At 45.7% G+C, this 19,466-nt stretch overlaps 1 long non-coding RNA gene across 1 annotated transcript; it reads right to left on the bottom strand.

Annotated features, from left to right (window-relative positions):
- Positions 1 to 1,024: 1,024 nt before the first annotated feature.
- LOC115082414 lies at positions 1,025 to 2,835 on the bottom strand. The gene is made up of 3 exons (XR_003854162.1): positions 2,771 to 2,835; positions 2,486 to 2,587; positions 1,025 to 1,261 (listed from the first exon to the last, which is right to left on the bottom strand). It is a non-coding gene; the product is annotated as an uncharacterized LOC115082414 (long non-coding RNA).
- Between the last annotated feature and the right edge of the window lie 16,631 nt (positions 2,836 to 19,466).

The following is a 19,466-nucleotide window of genomic DNA, read 5'->3' as shown; positions in this document are numbered from 1 at the left end:
AGAGATTGCAGAAATAGAATAGATACACTTTGATACCAAAATTTCCATGTGTCCTAGGAGCCCATTTAAAGCAGAGAATGTATTTTAATGCCTGTAATTCTGCCAGTCCCAGTATTGTTGTTCATAGCAATACTAAGTAATAGTAAAGTACTAACAGACTACAGTAACTAACTACTACTAGTACTAGGACTAAGAAATCAGAATCATGTGGAACAAACAAAAGACCTTAAGAAATCCTAATAAAAAGAGAAAACTGAGCACCCAGAAGTTGTACATTTCTGAAGGATTTTTTTTTCATGATTCTGCTTCCTTCTTACTCCTACTTTAGTATCACAAGCATTACATTTTCAGCTTCAAATGGCTGTCTTGGTCATGCAGCAATTTTTGGCATCGACGTGTGAGTCATTGCAGTAGCTTGAGTGCTGCACAGTGCACACTGCACAATATTGCATTGGCCAGGTTGAAAGATGTGTGAATGGTCAGTAGCCATGGTTGAAGCCTTGACGTTGGTGCTACTGCTCACAAGTATACAACTTGTGCTAATTCAGCCAGACTCAATGTTTTATGGAAGTGTATTACTGACTGAGTGCCATACTTAGTTACTAGTACAAAAACACTGAAATTTGTTGGATTATAATAGATGTACATCCGTACATGCCTGCTCTCTGTACTTTAGTATTACCATACTATTTAATTTTGGAATAATTAATTATTATTAGTTAAATAACTCAGAAATAATATATAAAAAAGAACAAACAAACATTTTCAATAATGTATATAGTATATAATTTATTTTAACAAATTATAAAAAAAAAATCTGTGGAGGAGCCCAGGCCAAGGCGAAATATGATGCCTTGACTTCATGATGTTGCAGCAGGGTCAGACTCATGTGGAGAGGAGGGTGCCGACCCCGGAGGAGCCTGCTCTGGAGCAGAGGGAACTGGCATCTCCTCCTCATGAGGCATCTCGTGAGGAGGAAAAGCCATTTCCCTCTGCTCCTGAGGGGCCTCCTTCAGGGCTGACAACCTCCTCTCCACATTGCTGACACTCTCCTGCACTTCTGTGACCTTCTGCTGCAACATCATGAAGTCGGCATCATATTTCGCCTTGAACTGCCGTACTTCCTGCAGGATCTCCTCCAGCTTTGAAAACTGTGCACAGCATTTACAGCTAGGAGGAGATCTTGCAGGAAGTACGGCAGTAGTGGTGCTGGTGCTGGTGCTTGGCCTCTGGGCTGCTGCTGCCGGATGTTCCTCTTGTCCTGTAAAGAAATGTAAAAAAAAAAAAATTCAACATGAGACACAGAACAATACATTACATACATAGGGGTAGATTTTCAGAACCGCGCGAATAGGCGTACTTTTGCTGGCGCATCAGGCGCCAGCAAAAGTACGCTGGATTTAGTAGATACGCGCGGAGCTGCGCGTATCTGCTAAAAACCTGGATCGGCGCGCGCAAGGCTATGGATTTTGTATAGCTGGCGCGCGCCGAGCCACGCAGCCTACCCCCGTTCCCTCCGAGCCCGCTCCGAAATCGGAGCAGCCTCGGAGGGAACTTCCTTTCCGCCTCGCCCCTCACCTTCCCCTCCCTTCCCCTACCTAACCCACCACCCCGGCCCTGTCTAAAGCCCCCCCCTTACCTTGTCAGGGGATTTACGCCTCCTGGAGGGAGGCGTAAATCCCCGCGCGCCAGCGGGCCTCCTGCGCGCCGGGACGCGACCTGGGGCGGTACGGAGGGCGCGGCCACGCCCCTGGACCGCCCCGGGCCGTAGCCATGCCCCCGTACCCGCCCCCAAAATGCTGCCGACACGCCCCCTAAACGCCCGCGCGGTTCGGGCCTGCCCCCCGACACGCCCCCGACAATGCCACCTCCGAAAAACCCCGGGACTTACACGCGAGTCCCGGGGCTCTGCGCGCGCCTGTAGGCCTAATGTAAAATAGGCTCACCGGCGCGCAGGGGCCCTGCTCGCCTAAATCCGCCCGGGATTGGGCGGATTAGGCGAGCAGGGCTCTTAAAATCCGCCCCATAGTCATATATGGCAAATAAATAAGCAAATACTGGTTGCGTGCGAGCAAGTTTATAAAATAATCTACCCCTTACTTAGTTAATTAACCTTGAGGGTTATAGAAAATGAGGAGTCCATTGCAGGGGAGAAGGAGGGAGGGGGAGAGCGGAGGGATATCAAATCAATCAACATAGATTAGAGATAATACATAATTTGAAGGATTGGAAGGAGAAATAATAGAGTCACTCTCAGGTTAGACAGAATATGATGGTAGGAGGTACACTACAAACCTCTTCTTTTCTTTCTCCTTCCATTCTTTAGTTTACTCTCATAGCCACTCAGTGTCATTTAATATATACAAATAAATAAATACACACATCCCCACATTCCCCAGCCACTATAACTGACTAATATAACAAAAAGATTTTGTTTTTCAGCCTAAGATAATATACTACTGTACTGGCCAAGATATATTATTACCTAGACCACTAGCCCTCGCTGGTACCTCTGTCCTCCTCTGGTGGCAGCTCTGCCTCCTGCTAGGCCCAGGAAGCCCCGCCTCATCCCTGCCTGGGTGTGGTTCTGTACAAGACAGATCAAAATTCAGAGAACAACAGTTAAAATTTTAAAAACAAGAATGAGATCAGACACAATGATTCATTCACTGTTATAGTAAACAAACATAATTAAACACAAATTCCATTACAATTAATTGAATAATATTTGTGTAATGTGTTCTTGTGTAGTATTCTAAAAACAACCTACCAAGCAAGGGACGGGTCAAGGTTCGGCGGACCTCTCAAGCCACCTACCCTCGTGCAGTCGCAAATGGCGACCTGAAAATTATAGGAATATACAGGAAAAAGAATAACATTGATTAATTATTACAACATGCCCATGTTTTTGCCTTGACCTACTAGATTATTTTTATGCAACATAGAAAAGTTAGTAATAACAAAATACTATTTAATTTATATTTCAATGTGGCATTCAAAATCCCAAATACCACCATTTCAAAACAATAATATACCACAGATAATTGTATTTCCTTTGTAGTCTAGTTATTAAGTATTAATAATAGTATAGTATAGCGTAAGGGTGGACAGCAAGAAGATGAAAAGATGGAATCGGTAAAAAATGGACTTTATTGAAACTTGCCCGACTCTGGCCAAGTTTCGCTCTATCGAGCTGCCTCAGGGGCTATGGCACATAAATATAAACAATTAAAAATACACACAAACATAAATATTTGTATCAACAAATAAATATGATAAAAAACATTTAAAACATAATAAATAATATAAATCCACAATACATAAAAAGAACAGCACATGTTTTTTGTGTGTAAAAAATAGTTTCATAAGACAACTATATGTGAGGAGATACAGATACTAATGATTGAAATATCATATCAAAAAGATGATAAGAAGAGTGGAAACACATACTTCAAAAAGACATGTTCTATAACGATTGTAACACTGCAGCATGCACTTCATCAAACAGCCTTTAGCTAGTACATGCAAAATGTGAAGAAAAAAAGAGATGGGTGAAAGCAAAAAATAATAATAAAATGATGAGATAATAAAATATATAATATATTAATGAATGATGGTAAATGATTATTAATAAAATGGTTACAATGGGAATACATGTGATCTACAGTATACAGAAACAGTAGAATTTAATCTTGTACCTTGTTGAACCATTTAACTTGGCTCTATATAATTCCAATGTTTTCAGAGATGAAAGAACATGAGTCAACACATCGAGTCTTGACGTATTCTAAGACCTGTCATTTGCGATTCATGAGTCACTTGTGCAAGCGGTATTAATGCGATTCTTATAAGACAAAAACTTCAGTTAGCTTAATAATCTCAATATATTCAAAATCACTATCAGAAATTACTGTAAAAGATATGATGAACCCATATATAAGTAGAACTTAAAAAATGCATTCTGTCATTCTAAAATTATTTTACATATACGGCTCAAAAAAACAGCGAGTTGTATTGTTAATATCAAGCTGCTATATATCACTGAAACGATAAGTATATGAAAATATGAACAGATAATAAGAAACCATGGAAACGCATCGCATTGTAAAAACAATAATAAAACTCACTACATTTCAAATTAAGCAGCAATCCTTGTAAAAAGTGTGTTTAACTTTAATCGGGTGTTGTGCGGGGACTGTCCACACGGACACACGTCAAGCAAGTGCAAATGTCATATGGGAATGAAGGCAAATCCAGATCAAAATCAAATCTAAAATCCAATAAAACAATGAAAAAAAATAAAAATGCTTCACATCTATTTTAATAGTGGCTGTTCTAAAGAGAGTTACGTTGCTTGAGTAGGGCGGCATGCAGTGACTATCTGCACAATTGCACACAATAAAATCTATGTAGCGACAGATTAAAATTGAAACTCTTGTCCAGATTAAAAATGCTAGCTGATAAAACCAAAGTGAGCATTAAGCAATAAAATGTTGACTTATAAACTTTACCTTCAATCGAATGGCACCCAGTCGTATACCGCTCTACCAAACGCTGCAAAAACCAGTCTGTGCCAGTATTTAGCCTTTATGCAACCCGCTTCTCAGTCAAAATCTCGCGAGAAAAACCGCATATGTAGACTACTCAGTGTGAACAACGAATAGGCTCACTGAAGCTCTAAGTAATAGATCGCGAATTGAATTTGAATACTGTGTATCCATAATCAATTAACTTGGTTGGGTCTGTGAAATGATATGATAATGCAACATGTAAAAATATGTTAACAAGGGGGAAATTGAAACAAATGTATAGCTCGTGATTGCAATGTATGACCCATATTCCTTCAAGTGTCCAATTTATGAAAGTCAGATTAAGGATAAACAATGTAACCATGTAGATTCACAAACCAAACACTCTTGAAAAACTATACTGTTGGAAAAAGGAATAAAACAAATTAAATAAATGAATGAAAATAAAAATAAAAAAATGAAAATAAAAATAGAAAGGGGGAAGGAAGAGGAGGGAAGAGGGAAAAGGGAAGGGGGTGAGAAGGAAAGACAAGGTAGGAAAAGGGGGAAGGAGGGGAAGGGGGGGTGGGGTAAAGGAGGGGGGGGGGAAGGAGAGGGAAAAGGAAAGAGGGAAAACCAGAAAAATAGGGGGAGAAGTGGAAGGAAGGAGGGAAAAAAGGGGGACAAAGGATAGGAAAATGAATACACAAAAAATAATAATGCGAATAAATAAAAAAAAACTACTAGGATACAATGTATAACATGTAATCACGAATATAAGAATAGTTGAACATCACTCTTTTAATATAGAAAAAGCCATATGTTAAAACCAGGGGGATATGTGTGTGACTGATATAAAAGTCTAAAGGAATACGCTAAGATCTGTTTCCCCATTAAGACCCATTGGGGAAAGGGTCCCAAAATCAAAAATAAATTGTTGTTCCAACCTTAATAACAAATTATCAAAGTCACCCCCCCCTCCAATTCTTGGGCGGCTGTTTGATGACACAAAATCTGTAATCTGTGAAACTATGACCCATCTGTATTGAGTGTGTAACCAAAGGTTTCCCCTCGCATTTCCTATTAATAGCGCTCTTGTGCTCTGTGATTCTTCTGTTAAATTGTCTTACAGTTTTTCCTACATAGATTTTTTCACATGGACACTTAGCTATATAGATTATGCCTATACTTTTGCAGTTAGTGCGACCACTAAGCTTGAAGATTTTGCCAGTATTGGGGATGAGCACAGACCGTGTTTTAAGATTTACTGGACAAACACTGCAATTCCCACAGGGACCATGTCCTGTCTGGTCATTACTAATATGTTTGATAGATGGCAGAGCTGAAGGTGAAATGTATTCCTTTATGTTTTTATCACGTTTGTTTGTGACCATAATCTCTTTTCCTTTAAACTGTGGGAGAGACTGTACGATGTACCAATGTTTTTTGATGATTTTAATGATGTCATGTGAAAGTCCTGTGAAGGTAAGGGGACAAATTATCTTCTCATTCTTAGTGATCTTCTTTTTTGGTTGCAATAAAGCAGAACGTTCCTGAGCTTTAGCCCTATTCAAACAACTTTCCAGGCATGTTTGCGGATAACCCCTTTCTCTAAACCTATTCTTCATTTCAGATGATCTAATTCTGAATGTCTTGTCGTCAGTGCACAGTCTCTTTAAGCGAAGGAATTGACTGTAAGGCAGATTACGTATCACATGTATTCCCATTGTAACCATTTTATTAATAATCATTTACCATCATTCATTAATATATTATGGGGCGGATTTTCAGAGCCCTGCTCGCCTAAATCCGCCCAAAACCGGGCGGATTTAGGTGAGCAGGGCCCTGCGCGCCGGTGAGCCTATTTTACATAGGCCTACCGGCGCGCGCAGAGCCCCGGGACTCGCGTAAGTCCGGGGGCGGGCCCGGGGGCGTGGTTACGGCCCGGGGCGGCCCGGGGGCATGGCCGCGCCCTCCGGACCCGCCCCCAGGTCGCGTCCCGGCGCGCAGGAGGCCCGCTCGCGCGCGGGGATTTACGCCTCCCTCTGGGAGGCGTAAATCCCCCGACAAAGGTAAGGGGGGGCTTAGACAGGGCCGGGTGGGTGGGTTAGGTAGGGGAAGGGAGGGGGAAGGTGAGGGGAGGGCAAAAGGAAGTTCCCTCCGAGGCCGCTCCGATTTCGGAGCGGCCTTGGAGGGAACGGGGGTAGGCTGCGCGGCTCGGCGCGCGCCGGCTATACAAAATCAATAGCCTTGCGCGCGCCGATCCAGGTTTTTAGCAGATACGCGCGGCTCCGCGCGTATCTACTAAAATCCCGCGTACTTTTGTTGGCGCCTGGAGCGCCAACAAAAGTACGCCAACGCGCCTTGTTTGAAAATCTACCCCTATATATTTTATTATCTCATCATTTTATTATTATTTTTTGCTTTCACCCATCTCTTTTTTTCTTCACATTTTGCATGTACTAGCTAAAGGCTGTTTGATGAAGTGCATGCTGCAGTGTTACAATCGTTATAGAACATGTCTTTTTGAAGTATGTGTTTCCACTCTTCTTATCATCTTTTTGATATGATATTTCAATCATTAGTATCTGTATCTCCTCACATATAGTTGTCTTATGAAACCATTTTTTACACACAAAAAACATGTGCTGTTCTTTTTATGTATTGTGGATTTATATTATTTATTATGTTTTAAATGTTTTTTATCATATTTATTTGTTGATACAAATATTTATGTTTGTGTGTATTTTTAATTGTTTATATTTATGTGTCACAGCCCCTGAGGCAGCTCAATAGAGCGAAACTCGGCCAGAGTCGGGCAAGTTTCAATAAAGTCCATTTTTTACCGATTCCATCTTTTCATCTTCTTGCTGTCCGCTACATTGGATCGGTTACCGGTTTGTTTTCTTGGACCATCCCTAGGGTAAGGGTGGTACACTAGTAGCTAGCTAGCTACTAGGATTTCTGTTCTTTTAAAATATATTTACTTAAAATTATAACTGTTATTACTTATAGTAGTTATTACTTTATAATTATATAACTCACTCTATTCTACTAGCTACTGTAGCTAGTATTACTATCATACTCTATTCAATTTTCAATGACAAAATAATATACATAATTTATAATTAAATAATATGACCAACATTATTATTTCTCACCGTTCTTCTTGAGGTCTTCAAACTCACAAGGGTAGGAGGCCCGCCGGCAAACTCCTCCTGGAGAGAGGCCCAGGCAGCAGTCTCCCTTTCCAAGTTAGGCCTGCTGCCTAGGGGGGTGTAGAGGTTCCTCTCATCCAGGAGGATGAGGCGAGCCAGGAGGTCCACGTCATCCCGGGTAAAGCGGGGCTTCCTGGATCTGTCTTTTGTAGAAGCTGCCACCTTGGAGGAGGACGGTGGGAAGGAATCAGACTCCCTCTCCCTGTCCTCACGGACTCCCTTTCACGTTCCATCCTACCATGAGAAAATAAAAAAGAAGATGAAAAAAAGTATGTGCTATAGGACAGCTGTTTGTTCAGAAGCTCACACACTAATGCAGGGAGGGGCTAGGCAGCTCTCCCCCCCCCCCCCCCCCCCCCCCCGTCTGTGAAGCCAGCCTCTCAGTATCAGTACTAGTAATGCAGGGAGGGAGCTGTCTCACCCTTCACCATCCTCCCCCCTCACCCACACACCATTCACTGGCTGGGACATGAGGGAGGGGAGGAGTGATGGTCAGGCAGCTCCCGCCGTCTGTGAAGCCAGCCTCTCACTAGTAATGCAGGGAGGGAGCTGTCTCACCCTTCACCATCCTCCCCCCCCCTCACCCACACACCATTCACTGGCTGGGACATGGGGGAGGGGAGGAGTGAGGGTCAGGCAGCTCCCCCCCAACTGTGAAGCCAGTCTCTCACTAGTAATGCAGGGAGGGAGCTGTCTCACCCTTAACCATCCCCCCCCCCTCCCCACTGGTGACACTGACAATCTCTGTGTTAAACTTTTTTTTTTCACTAAACTAGCATAAAATAAAATGAAGTACTTTGTGTGTTAAACTTTTAATTTCCCCTAATGTAACTTCATTTAATATTATTTTTATATTATTTTATGCTACTTTACCAAAATAAAGTACATTAACTCAGGGGCAGATTTTAAATACTTGCGCGAGCGCGTACTTTTGTTCGCGCAGCAGGCGCGAACAAAAGTACGCTGGATTTTATGAGATATGCGCGTAGCTGCGCGTATCTTATAAAATCCGGGGTCGGCGCATGCAAGGGGGTGCACATTTGTGCAACCTGCGCGCGCCAAGCCCAGCGCGCGCTGCTTGTTCCCTCCGAGGCCGCTCCGATTTTGGAGCGGCCTCGGAGGTAACTTTCCTTTGCCCTCCCCCCACCTTCCCCTCCCTTCCCCTACCTAACCCACCACCCTGGCCCTATCTAAACCCCCCCTTAACTTTGCGCGCGTCGGCCGGCTGCCCCGCTCCATGGTACAGTCCCGGGGGCTGTTCAGGAGGCCGCATCTACGCCCCCGGAACACCCCCGGGCCGAAACCACGCCCACATTGCCGCCCCCAAAATGCCACACCCCACCCCCTAAACGCCGTGTCATCCCGCCACGCCCCCGACAGGAAGCCCCGGGACATATGCATGTCCCGGGGCTCTGCGCGCGCCGGCGGCCTATGCAAAATAGGCGTGCCGGCGCGCAGGGGTTTTAAAATCCGCCCCTAACTATTTAACTTAACCAACTAAGGGGTGGATTTATCAAAATGCGGTACGTACCGCATGCGATAGCAAAAGGGGCGTGGTGTATGCTAACGGACCGCATCGCAAATGGCGAAGGTACTCACCGCAAGGTCCCGGCTGCTATCGCACAGCCTAACACATCTGAAAGAGGTGTTGTTAAAATTGGCGTTATGGCTCTGCGATACCTCTTCGCAGGCAGGCTAACCCAGCCCACTCTCCGCCCAGGTTTTGAATTTGCATCCCCTCTCCGCCCCTACTCCTCCCAGTTTTTGCATTTGCATCGCACCATACCATATGGTGCGATCGCATGCGGTAAACACGTTTTTGCATGCGTTAAAGGCCTATCGCATGCGAAAACGGGGCTTTTTCGCATGCGATAAGCCCTTAACGCATGCGAAAACGCCTTACCGCATTTTGATAAATGACCCCCTAAGTAACTAGTAAAGTAATACTTAGAAAAACTAAAACAAAACCTTATATATATACTTACAGTGGTAGAATGTTGTGAGCTATTCACTTCACTAATGATGATTGATCAGTTGAGTCTGCTGCACTGTGTGTCACTGTCTCAATCTCTCCTCTGAGTCTCTAGCTAATTTATAAGTGCATGTATTTGAAGCAAAATGGCCCCTGGGGCCCCCATAGAGCATGCTCAATGTAGTGCGCCCACATTATGCATTTGTGCGCACTAATGCAGTTTAGTGTGCACTAGGCCAGATGAGTTAAATTAATGGTTCTACATTCCCATTGGCTGTCTTCAAGGTGAAGCGAACCAGTGGGAACCCATAACCATACCTCTAGCTAAAGAACTCCTTATAAATTGATATGTTTTAACTTTTAAGTTGCAGTTTTTGTTAGTGCGCACTAACGCCCCGCTAGTGCGCACTAACGCCCCGCTAGTGCGCAGTATGCCCGTTAGTGCACACTAAAAAAAAAAAAAAAGACATGTGGGAAAACTAAATTTTTAAACGAAGCAGCCGACCGAAGCCTGACCCGATACCTAAAAATGATGTACATCTCTAGTAATCAGTACCACGCTGTTTGTATAATAATAAACCGCCAACCACCTTCCTCTCTATATTGTTCATATTTTTTTTAATTTTTTTTTTTGAAAAAATTCATTTAGTGAAGTGAATTATTTTCTTAAAAAATATGAAAACTCCAATAAATCCTGTGTATTTACCGTTCAACGCAAAGGAGATATTTTATAAAGCAGCATATAATCTACACAGAAGAAAAGAAGAAATTCCCCCTGATGAAGGATTCTTTCGGAAAGGTGGCCCTCCTTGGGAGGGCAGTAAACTGTTTAGCCTCAACCTTGCTGTTCCTTATTACAAAGGGTTTCAGTTTCTTAATTAGTTATCTTTATTTTTAGATTGGAATGCTTGCTGTGGCTAAACTTTTGGGAAGGGGAGCTTCTCTCCCAGATCCCTTTTCTGTAATATATATCTCAGAAACACACAGGAAGACTTTTTTGGAATTTTACAGATAATTCATCTTTTATTAGTATTGAATCATAACAGCAAGCACATTTATTATTTTATTTATTTATTTAAGGTCTCTTTTATACCGACATCCGTTGACACATCGCATCGGTTTACAAAAAACAAAAACATTTGGGCAGAGCCCTTACATATAACAGCGGAACAGGATTAACTTTTGGGCGGGGCCCTTACATATAACCAATAGAGTACATTAAACAGGGGGGTGAAAACTAGATATAAATATAACTCAATATGAGTAAAAAACTATATACACAGATAGGAGAGTTCAAAATAACAAAAAAAACAGCAGGCAAATTCTTAGTCTTAAATCGAAAGCATTCATGGTCATAGCTCGAAGATTATATTATAGAGGAATTCTCTAGAGGGGAAATTCTAAGTGGTGGGGGGGGATATGGAGTAGGCTTGCTGGAAAAGCCAGGTTTTCAGTTTTTTTTTGAATTTGGGTGTATGTGTCTCTAGGCGTATATCATGGGGTAGGGAGTTCCATAAGGTGGGGCTGGCGAGGGAGAAAGCTCTGCTAATAGTAGAGGAGAGTTTGAAGGTTTTAATGGGTTGGGCACGAAGGGTCCCTTGAAGGGCTGTGCGGGTGGGTCTATTGGAGGTGCGGGGGAGGAGGGGGGGGTTGATCCAGTTGAAGTTGGAGTTTACCAGACTTTTATGAATGATGGATAGTGCTTTATAAAGAATTCGTGAATTTATTGGGAGCCAATGTAGTTCTATGAGTGTGGGGGTAATATGGTCTCTTTTTCTTGTGTTTGATAGAATCCTAGCGGCGGCGTTTTGCAAAAGTTGTAAAGGCTTGGTATGTATTGCAGGGATGCCGAGGAAGAGAGCGTTACAATAGTCTATTTTAGACAAAATGATAGACTGGAGAACAGTGCGGAAGTCGGAGAAATGAAGCAGGGGTCTGAGTTTTTTTATTGTTTGGAGCTTAAAGTAGCATTCCTTTAGGATGGATTTAATGAATGGTTTAAAGGTGAGATGATTGTCAATAAGGACACCTAGGTTGCGAGTGTGCGGGGGGAAAGTGGTCGATGAGTATGCAAAAGGAATGTCTGGGAGCGGATGCCTGTTAGATATGATTAAAAGTTCAGTTTTGTTGGGATTTAGAGCTAGCTGCATGTCATTGAGGAGTTGGTTGATAGAGGAGAGACAGGATTCCCAGTTCTGTAGCGCAGTTTGTAGAGAGTCAGAGAATGGGAAAATGAGTTGCACATCGTCAGCATATATGAAATGCTTGATGTGAAGGTTAGTGAGGAGCGTGGTAAGGGGAAGCATGTATATATTAAAGAGGGTAGAAGAAAGAGAGGATCCTTGGGGCACACCTTGAGGGAGACTGATAGGGTCAGATTCATTGTTGTCCACTAAAACAGTAAAGAAGCGATTTTGGAGGTACGATTGAATCCAGGAGAGGGCATTGCCAGTAACCCCGATACTCTTCAAGATATTGAGGAGGACATCGTGATTGACTGTATCAAATGCGGCAGAAATGTCAAGCATTGCAATCAGGTAGGAGGATCCTGAGTCGATTCCTCTGATGAGGGTATCATGTAGGGAGAGCAGTAGGGTTTCAGTACTTAAATGCTTCCTGAAACCGTGTTGGGTGGATGGGAGAATATTGTTCTGTTCTAGGTGATCAGATAGGCGTGAATTAACTAGTTTTTCCAGGACTTTAGCTAGGAGGGGTAGATTGGAGACAGGTCTGTAATTAGATAGGGTGGCAGGGTCAAGATTGGGTTTTTTGAGTAGCGGTTTCACTACTGCTTGCTTGAGAAAATTAGGGACTGTGCCATGCTCTAAGGAACAGTTAAGAATGTTCGATAAAGGTTTGGCGATCACTTTGGGTATAGATAGTAAGAGTTTAGAAGGAATAGTTTCAGAGGGATGTGAAGAGGGTTTCATTTTTTTAGGATGTTCTCAACTTCCAGGGAGGAAGAGGAATCAAAGGTGGAGAGGGAGATTGGTGAGTTTATAGAGGGGAGACAGATTTTGAAGCTGTTGCAAGAGAATTGTGCTGTGATGGAGGATACCTTGTTTTTAAAAAATTGTGCAAGCTCATTGCACCGATTTTTTGAGGAAATTGCAGGTTGTTGTGTGAGGGAGGGCGAGGTTAGATCGGCAACCATGGAGAAGAGGGCCTTGGGATTGTGCTGCAGACCATGTATTTTTTTGGCGTAATATTCTCGTTTGGTTTGGAGTATGGACTTTCTATATTCATGCATATGTTGGTAGTATATTGTTTTGGTTGCGGGGGATTGGTGCTTACGCCAGTACCTTTCTGCAGCTCTGAGATGGGTTTTAAGATCCCTGAGCTCAGGCGTGTACCAGGGTTTTCGATTTCTACGGTTTGGGTTTACAGTTTTCGTTATTAGAGGGCAGTGTTTATTGGCGATGCCGAGGGTGGAATTAACCCAGGTGGAGAAGGCGTTGTCGGTGGAGGAGAGATCAATATGGTTGCCTATATCCGAGCATGCTTGTGTGATGGTGTCTATATCACAGGATTTGCGAAAATTGAAAGCTATGGGCTGACTGGGCAGTATAGTAGAACTTTGAGGGAGGGTGAGTCTGGTTTGAATCAGGGAGTGATCAGACCAGGGTACTGCCATGCATGATGGGGGGTTGCTTATGTTGAAGTGGGAATTGATAAAAATCAGATCAAGAGTGTGGCCAGCTTTGTGTGTGGGCGAGTTCACAATTTGTTGGAAACCCATGGCTTCGAGGGAGGACATGAATGCTTCGCATGCTGGGGATTGTGGGATGGTATCTATGTGTAAGTTAAAGTCTCCTAGGAGAATCGTGGGTACGTCGGGGGATAACGAGTTAGCAAAGAATTCAATGAGGGGGGATGAATCTTTCTCAAGGAGACCTGGGGGGGTATAAATGAGACATAGTTGGAGTGATTTTGATTTGAAGAAGCCAATTTCATATTGCTTCGGGATGTCACATTTCTGGGCCAAGAGTTGAAAGTCCTTTTTTACAGCCAGGAGTATGCCGCCTCCTCTCTTCTTTTTTCGAGGGATTGAGAAAACATCGTAGCTGTCTAGGGGTAGTTGGTTGATGAGGGAGTGTCATGCTGTTTGAACCAGGTTTCCGTGACAGCGCATATTTCAGGTTTGGAGTCAATGAGAATGTCATGCAAGAGATGAGTTTTCTTTTGGAGTGATTGTGCGTTGAAAAGAATAATGGTAATGAGAGAGAGACTGATGGCTTGTGTGCGTGTGAGTGTGTGTATTGGGATAAGCCTTCTTTTGTTTTGAGTTGTCTTGTGGCGTGCAGTCTGATGTGTAAAAGTGAGGGGAATATTAGTGTGGTGTCCTGGCTGGTATGATAATGAATAATTGTCGATTAAAGGAGGCATTGTAGAGCCGTAGAGTAATGCAGGTAAAGATGCAGGTAAGGATTTGGGTGTGAGTGAATGAATATGCTGCAAATTATAGAGAACAAATATTGCACATTTAACAGGCAGACATATGGTTGAATAGGGCTAGTATGGAGAAAACAGGGAAAGTCACGTATTGGAAGACTGGAGATCAAAATAAATTAGGAGCAACTGACTGGGTTACCAAAGCAGTAAGTGTAGCAAGAAGAGGGGATTTCTTTAGGGGGTATTAGGTGGAGCGCATAGCTGAGATACCTAACCTACGTAGGTGGCGGTAAGGACTGGCTGGTACAGATTCCATATTACAGGCAGATTACAATGCAGAGTACACTCAAAAGCATGGTACAGATAAGGTATGGTACACTTCAGAAACGGCCAGGAGCCTGGGAGTGCGGAACGTTGCAAACACAGCTGCGTGAACCGTTGAGTTGTACAAATATTTGCAGTCAGATACAGTGCAAACGCAGAGGTTAAACTGTGGGCACTCAAGGGTCAAGGGTCGTTGCTCCTTCGGGGCTGCGCCGAAGGGGCGAGACAAAGGGGCAAGCCCCTTTGACGCGCTCCTTCGGCGCGCGACGCTCGGCGCGCGGCGCCTGGAAAGATTGAAATTTAAAGGTACTCTTAGTCTGTGTGTGATTGGCTGCCTTGCAGCGGTCGGCTGATTGGCCGGTTCTCGGTGGGGGGCGGGCTTCGGCCGCGAGGGGAGCGGGCCTGGAGCACTGCTTGTTGTGGTCGCGCTGTCGGCGGTGGCCCCGTCCGGGTAAGAGAAATAAAAGAAATAAAAGAAGGCCTTACCCCGATGGGCCGCCGGCGCCGATTGCGCAGGCCTTGCAGCTGGAGTGGCAGCGTGTCTCTTCAGGTAAGCCGGACAGAAAGGGCGATTCGCGGGCTTCGTCGCTGAACTTGAAGAGCCACCCGATCTCGGCTGATTGGCTGCCTTGCAGCCGTCGGCTGATTGGCCGGTTCTCGGTGGGGGGCGGGCTTCGGCCGCGAGGGGAGCGGGCCTGGAGCACTGCTTGTTGTGGTCGCGCTGTCGGCGGTGGCCCCGTCCGGGTAAGAGAAATAAAAGAAGGCCTTACCCCGATGGGCCGCCGGCGCCGATTGCGCAGGCCTTGCAGCTGGAGTGGCAGCGTGTCTCTTCAGGTAAGCCGGACAGAAAGGGCGATTCGCGGGCTTCGTCGCTGAACTTGAAGAGCCACCTGATCTCGGCTGATTGGCTGCCTTGCAGCCGTCGGCTGATTGGCCGGTTCTCGGTGGGGGGCGGGCTTCGGCCGCGAGGGGAGCGGGCCTGGAGCACTGCTTGTTGTGGTCGCGCTGTCGGCGGTGGCCCCGTCCGGGTAAGAGAAATAAAAGAAGGCCTTACCCCGATGGGCCGCCGGCGCCGATTGCGCAGGCCTTGCAGCTGGAGTGGCAGCGTGTCTCTTCAGGTAAGCCGGACAGAAAGGGCGATTCGCGGGCTTCGTCGCTGAACTTGAAGAGCCACCCGATCTCGGCTGATTGGCTGCCTTGCAGCCGTCGGCTGATTGGCCGGTTCTCGGTGGGGGGCGGGCTTCGGCCGCAAGGGGAGCGGGCCTGGAGCACTGCTTGTTGTGGTCGCGCTGTCGGCGGTGGCCCCGTCCGGGTAAGAGAAATAAAAGAAGGCCTTACCCCGATGGGCCGCCGGCGCCGATTGCGCAGGCCTTGCAGCTGGAGTGGCAGCGTGTCTCTTCAGGTAAGCCGGACAGAAAGGGCGATTCGCGGGCTTCGTCGCTGAACTTGAAGAGCCACCCGATCTCGGCTGATTGGCTGCCTTGCAGCCGTCGGCTGATTGGCAGGTTCTCGGTGGGGGGCGGGCTTCGGCCGCGAGGGGAGCGGGCCTGGAGCACTGCTTGTTGTGGTCGCGCTGTCGGCGGTGGCCCCGTCCGGGTAAGAGAAATAAAAGAAGGCCTTACCCCGATGGGCCGCCGGCGCCGATTGCGCAGGCCTTGCAGCTGGAGTGGCAGCGTGTCTCTTCAGGTAAGCCGGACAGAAAGGGCGATTCGCGGGCTTCGTCGCTGAACTTGAAGAGCCACCTGATCTCGGCTGATTGGCTGCCTTGCAGCCGTCGGCTGATTGGCCGGTTCTCGGTGGGGGGCGGGCTTCGGCCGCGAGGGGAGCGGGCCTGGAGCACTGCTTGTTGTGGTCGCGCTGTCGGCGGTGGCCCCGTCCGGGTAAGAGAAATAAAAGAAGGCCTTACCCCGATGGGCCGCCGGCGCCGATTGCGCAGGCCTTGCAGCTGGAGTGGCAGCGTGTCTCTTCAGGTAAGCCGGACAGAAAGGGCGATTCGCGGGCTTCGTCGCTGAACTTGAAGAGCCACCCGATCTCGGCTGATTGGCTGCCTTGCAGCCGTCGGCTGATTGGCCGGTTCTCGGTGGGGGGCGGGCTTCGGCCGCAAGGGGAGCGGGCCTGGAGCACTGCTTGTTGTGGTCGCGCTGTCGGCGGTGGCCCCGTCCGGGTAAGAGAAATAAAAGAAGGCCTTACCCCGATGGGCCGCCGGCGCCGGTTGCGCAGGCCTTGCAGCTGGAGTGGCAGCGTGTCTCTTCAGGTAAGCCGGACAGAAAGGGCGATTCGCGGGCTTCGTCGCTGAACTTGAAGAGCCACCCGATCTCGGCTGATTGGCTGCCTTGCAGCCGTCGGCTGATTGGCCGGTTCTCGGTGGGGGGCGGGCTTCGGCCGCGAGGGGAGCGGGCCTGGAGCACTGCTTGTTGTGGTCGCGCTGTCGGCGGTGGCCCCGTCCGGGTAAGAGAAATAAAAGAAGGCCTTACCCCGATGGGCCGCCATTATATGTAATTAGGTCATAAGTATTTTAATAATGTCCTCCTGGGGAGAAGGCTAGCAATGTATACTCTGATAGAGTCCTAGCCAGATTTCAAACCACTTCATATATACAGTTTTTCTCTGTCTCAGCTCTGACATTCTGCATGCAGACAGTAGTCAGCTTCTGACACCAGTACACACATATTCCTTTATTCTACAAATAGCTTAATTTCCCATTTCCCCACATCTGTTTCCTCTCTGGTGTTCTAATGCACAATTTCCGTTGTGAAATTTGGGTTCAACTTTTTGGCTCATGGTGATTCACAGGCACATGCACATGTCCTCTGCCAGATACCAAGTTTCCCTATGTTGCTACAATGGTACAAGAATAGAACACATTTCCACAGTTTCACAGCCCCTATGCCTCGAGAGGTCACTAATCGCTACAAAACTGTTACAATGGTTAGTTCTTGTCCTTAAAAAACCATTATGATTTGATGTTATTGACACATTTTCTCTATTTAAATGCATAATGGACACAGGTATGTTCAATATTGGAGCACATAATTTAAAAATATAGATTTTTGGAAACATCTGTCAAAAAAGTCTTATAATTGTAATTGTAAAACTTGTTCTCAAAATGTCTCATAGCTCCAAATATAATATTCAGCGTGAAAAAATTATGTCCATATTTTTAGTGCTTTCACAGAAAACTTTAAAAAGTTCACAAAAATTAGTCATTAAACACGCTCAAATATATCAGTATTGTGGATGGTGGTTGGATGGTTGATGATTAAAAAATGACCAAAATCTTTACCGAGTGATAATGCTTGAATGATATGAAACCAGCCACCTCATCTATGTATACCATTGTAGACCTGCACATGGAACAGGAACCATTTCAGAGAATGTTCCCAGGAGGTTCTGGATTTTAGCTTTCTACCTAAAATCCTAAATTTGGCTTCCTGAACCTCCTCACACATTCTTGTATGTCGTTGGTGCCCACATGTACCATGGAAGCTGACTCCTTCCCAGCACTGTCTAAAATCCAATCTAGGTGATGCATGAGGTCCAACACCTTCATATCAGGCAGTCCTCATGTCCACCAGCTACCAAGCTATCTACATTTCCAATGATCAAATCACCAACTATGATGGTCAGCCTAACCTTTTGCTCCTGGGCAGTAGCCCTGGGAGACCATCCTCAGTGGGAGAGGACAATGCATCACCTGTAGAGCAGGTCCTTGCTAAAGGATCACTTCCTACCACACCAGGGTCATGCTCTCTGACCAGGAGGATTTCATGATCTAAGGTAGCAACAAGGCTGCCAGACTGGAGTTGAGACTTGGCTACTATGTACTAGGGATGTGAATCATTTTTTGACAATTTAAAAAAATCGTCCAATATTTTTTAAATCGTCAAAAATCGTTAGAGTGCATGATACAATAGAAATTCCCCCGATTTAATGGGTTAGTGTCCACTAACGGGAGTTATCTGGGGGGAGGGCGGGAAAACTGGCACACCAAAACAACCCCTAAACCCAACTTGACCCTTTAAAGCTAAACCCTTACCTTCCCCCACCCTCCCGAACCCCCCAAAACTTTTTACGAGTACCTGGTGGTCCAGTGGAAGCCCCGGGACTGATCTCCTGCTCTCGGGCCATCGGCGCCATTTTGGCTGCCACTAATAAAAATGGCGCCGATGGCCCGATAAAAAAACCCCACTGACCCTTTAAAAATGACCCATTTGCTTTCCCCACCCTCCCGAACCCCCCCCAAAACTGTTTTAAAATTACCTGGTGGTCCAGTGGGGGCACGGGGAGCGATCTCCCGCTCTCAGGCCATCGGCTGCCACTAATAAAAATGGCGCCGATGGCCCTTTGCCATTACCATGTGACAGGGTATCCGTGCCATTGGCTGGCCCCTGTCACATGGTAGGGGCACTGGATGGCCAGCACCATTTTTAAAGATGGCACTGACCATCTTTAAAATGGCTGGCGCCATGTGATGATTCAAAGGCAAAAAACTGGAAGCCCCCCCCCCCCCCCCCCACAAACACACACACACTTCATCTTAATTTTGTTGAGTTCCTAGTTAAGTTTAGGTTGCTATGGGAGTAGGAATGTGTACAATTAGAGACCTTTAAATTTATTGGTATAATTCACTATTAATCTGGGCGTGATCTACAAGGGAATGGCTAAACTCTCAATAAGGGCTGGTGCAATAGTGTGATTTAAAAAAGAGCCTGATTGATTTTTATTGACAAAGTGCCTCTTTCCTATAAATCAAAGGATGAGCCAGGCGTGAGTGGGAGGGAGGGAAAGACACTCTAGAATTAACTCCCTCTAGCTTGCTTATTATCTCAGACACACACACACTGTTGAACTGTGCAAGTTACCCCCACGCCTTATAATTAGAGTTCTTTCTTTTAGAAAACAGTTCAACAGTTGCAGCCCTATATATAAACATTGGGATAACCAACATTGGAGTAGCAGATATAACCCTAAACAGAAGGTATGGGGTTAACTGCATGGAGTGGCAGCTACAACAAACATAATGCATGGGTGTAATCTGCATATAGGGTTTCC

The sequence above is a fragment of the Rhinatrema bivittatum genome, unplaced genomic scaffold (assembly GCF_901001135.1).
Source record: "Rhinatrema bivittatum unplaced genomic scaffold, aRhiBiv1.1, whole genome shotgun sequence".
In the NCBI taxonomy this organism is placed as follows: Eukaryota; Metazoa; Chordata; class Amphibia; order Gymnophiona; family Rhinatrematidae; genus Rhinatrema; species Rhinatrema bivittatum.
Note: the sequence above shows the minus strand (reverse complement) of the source record. Positions and strands in the feature narration are given on the sequence as shown.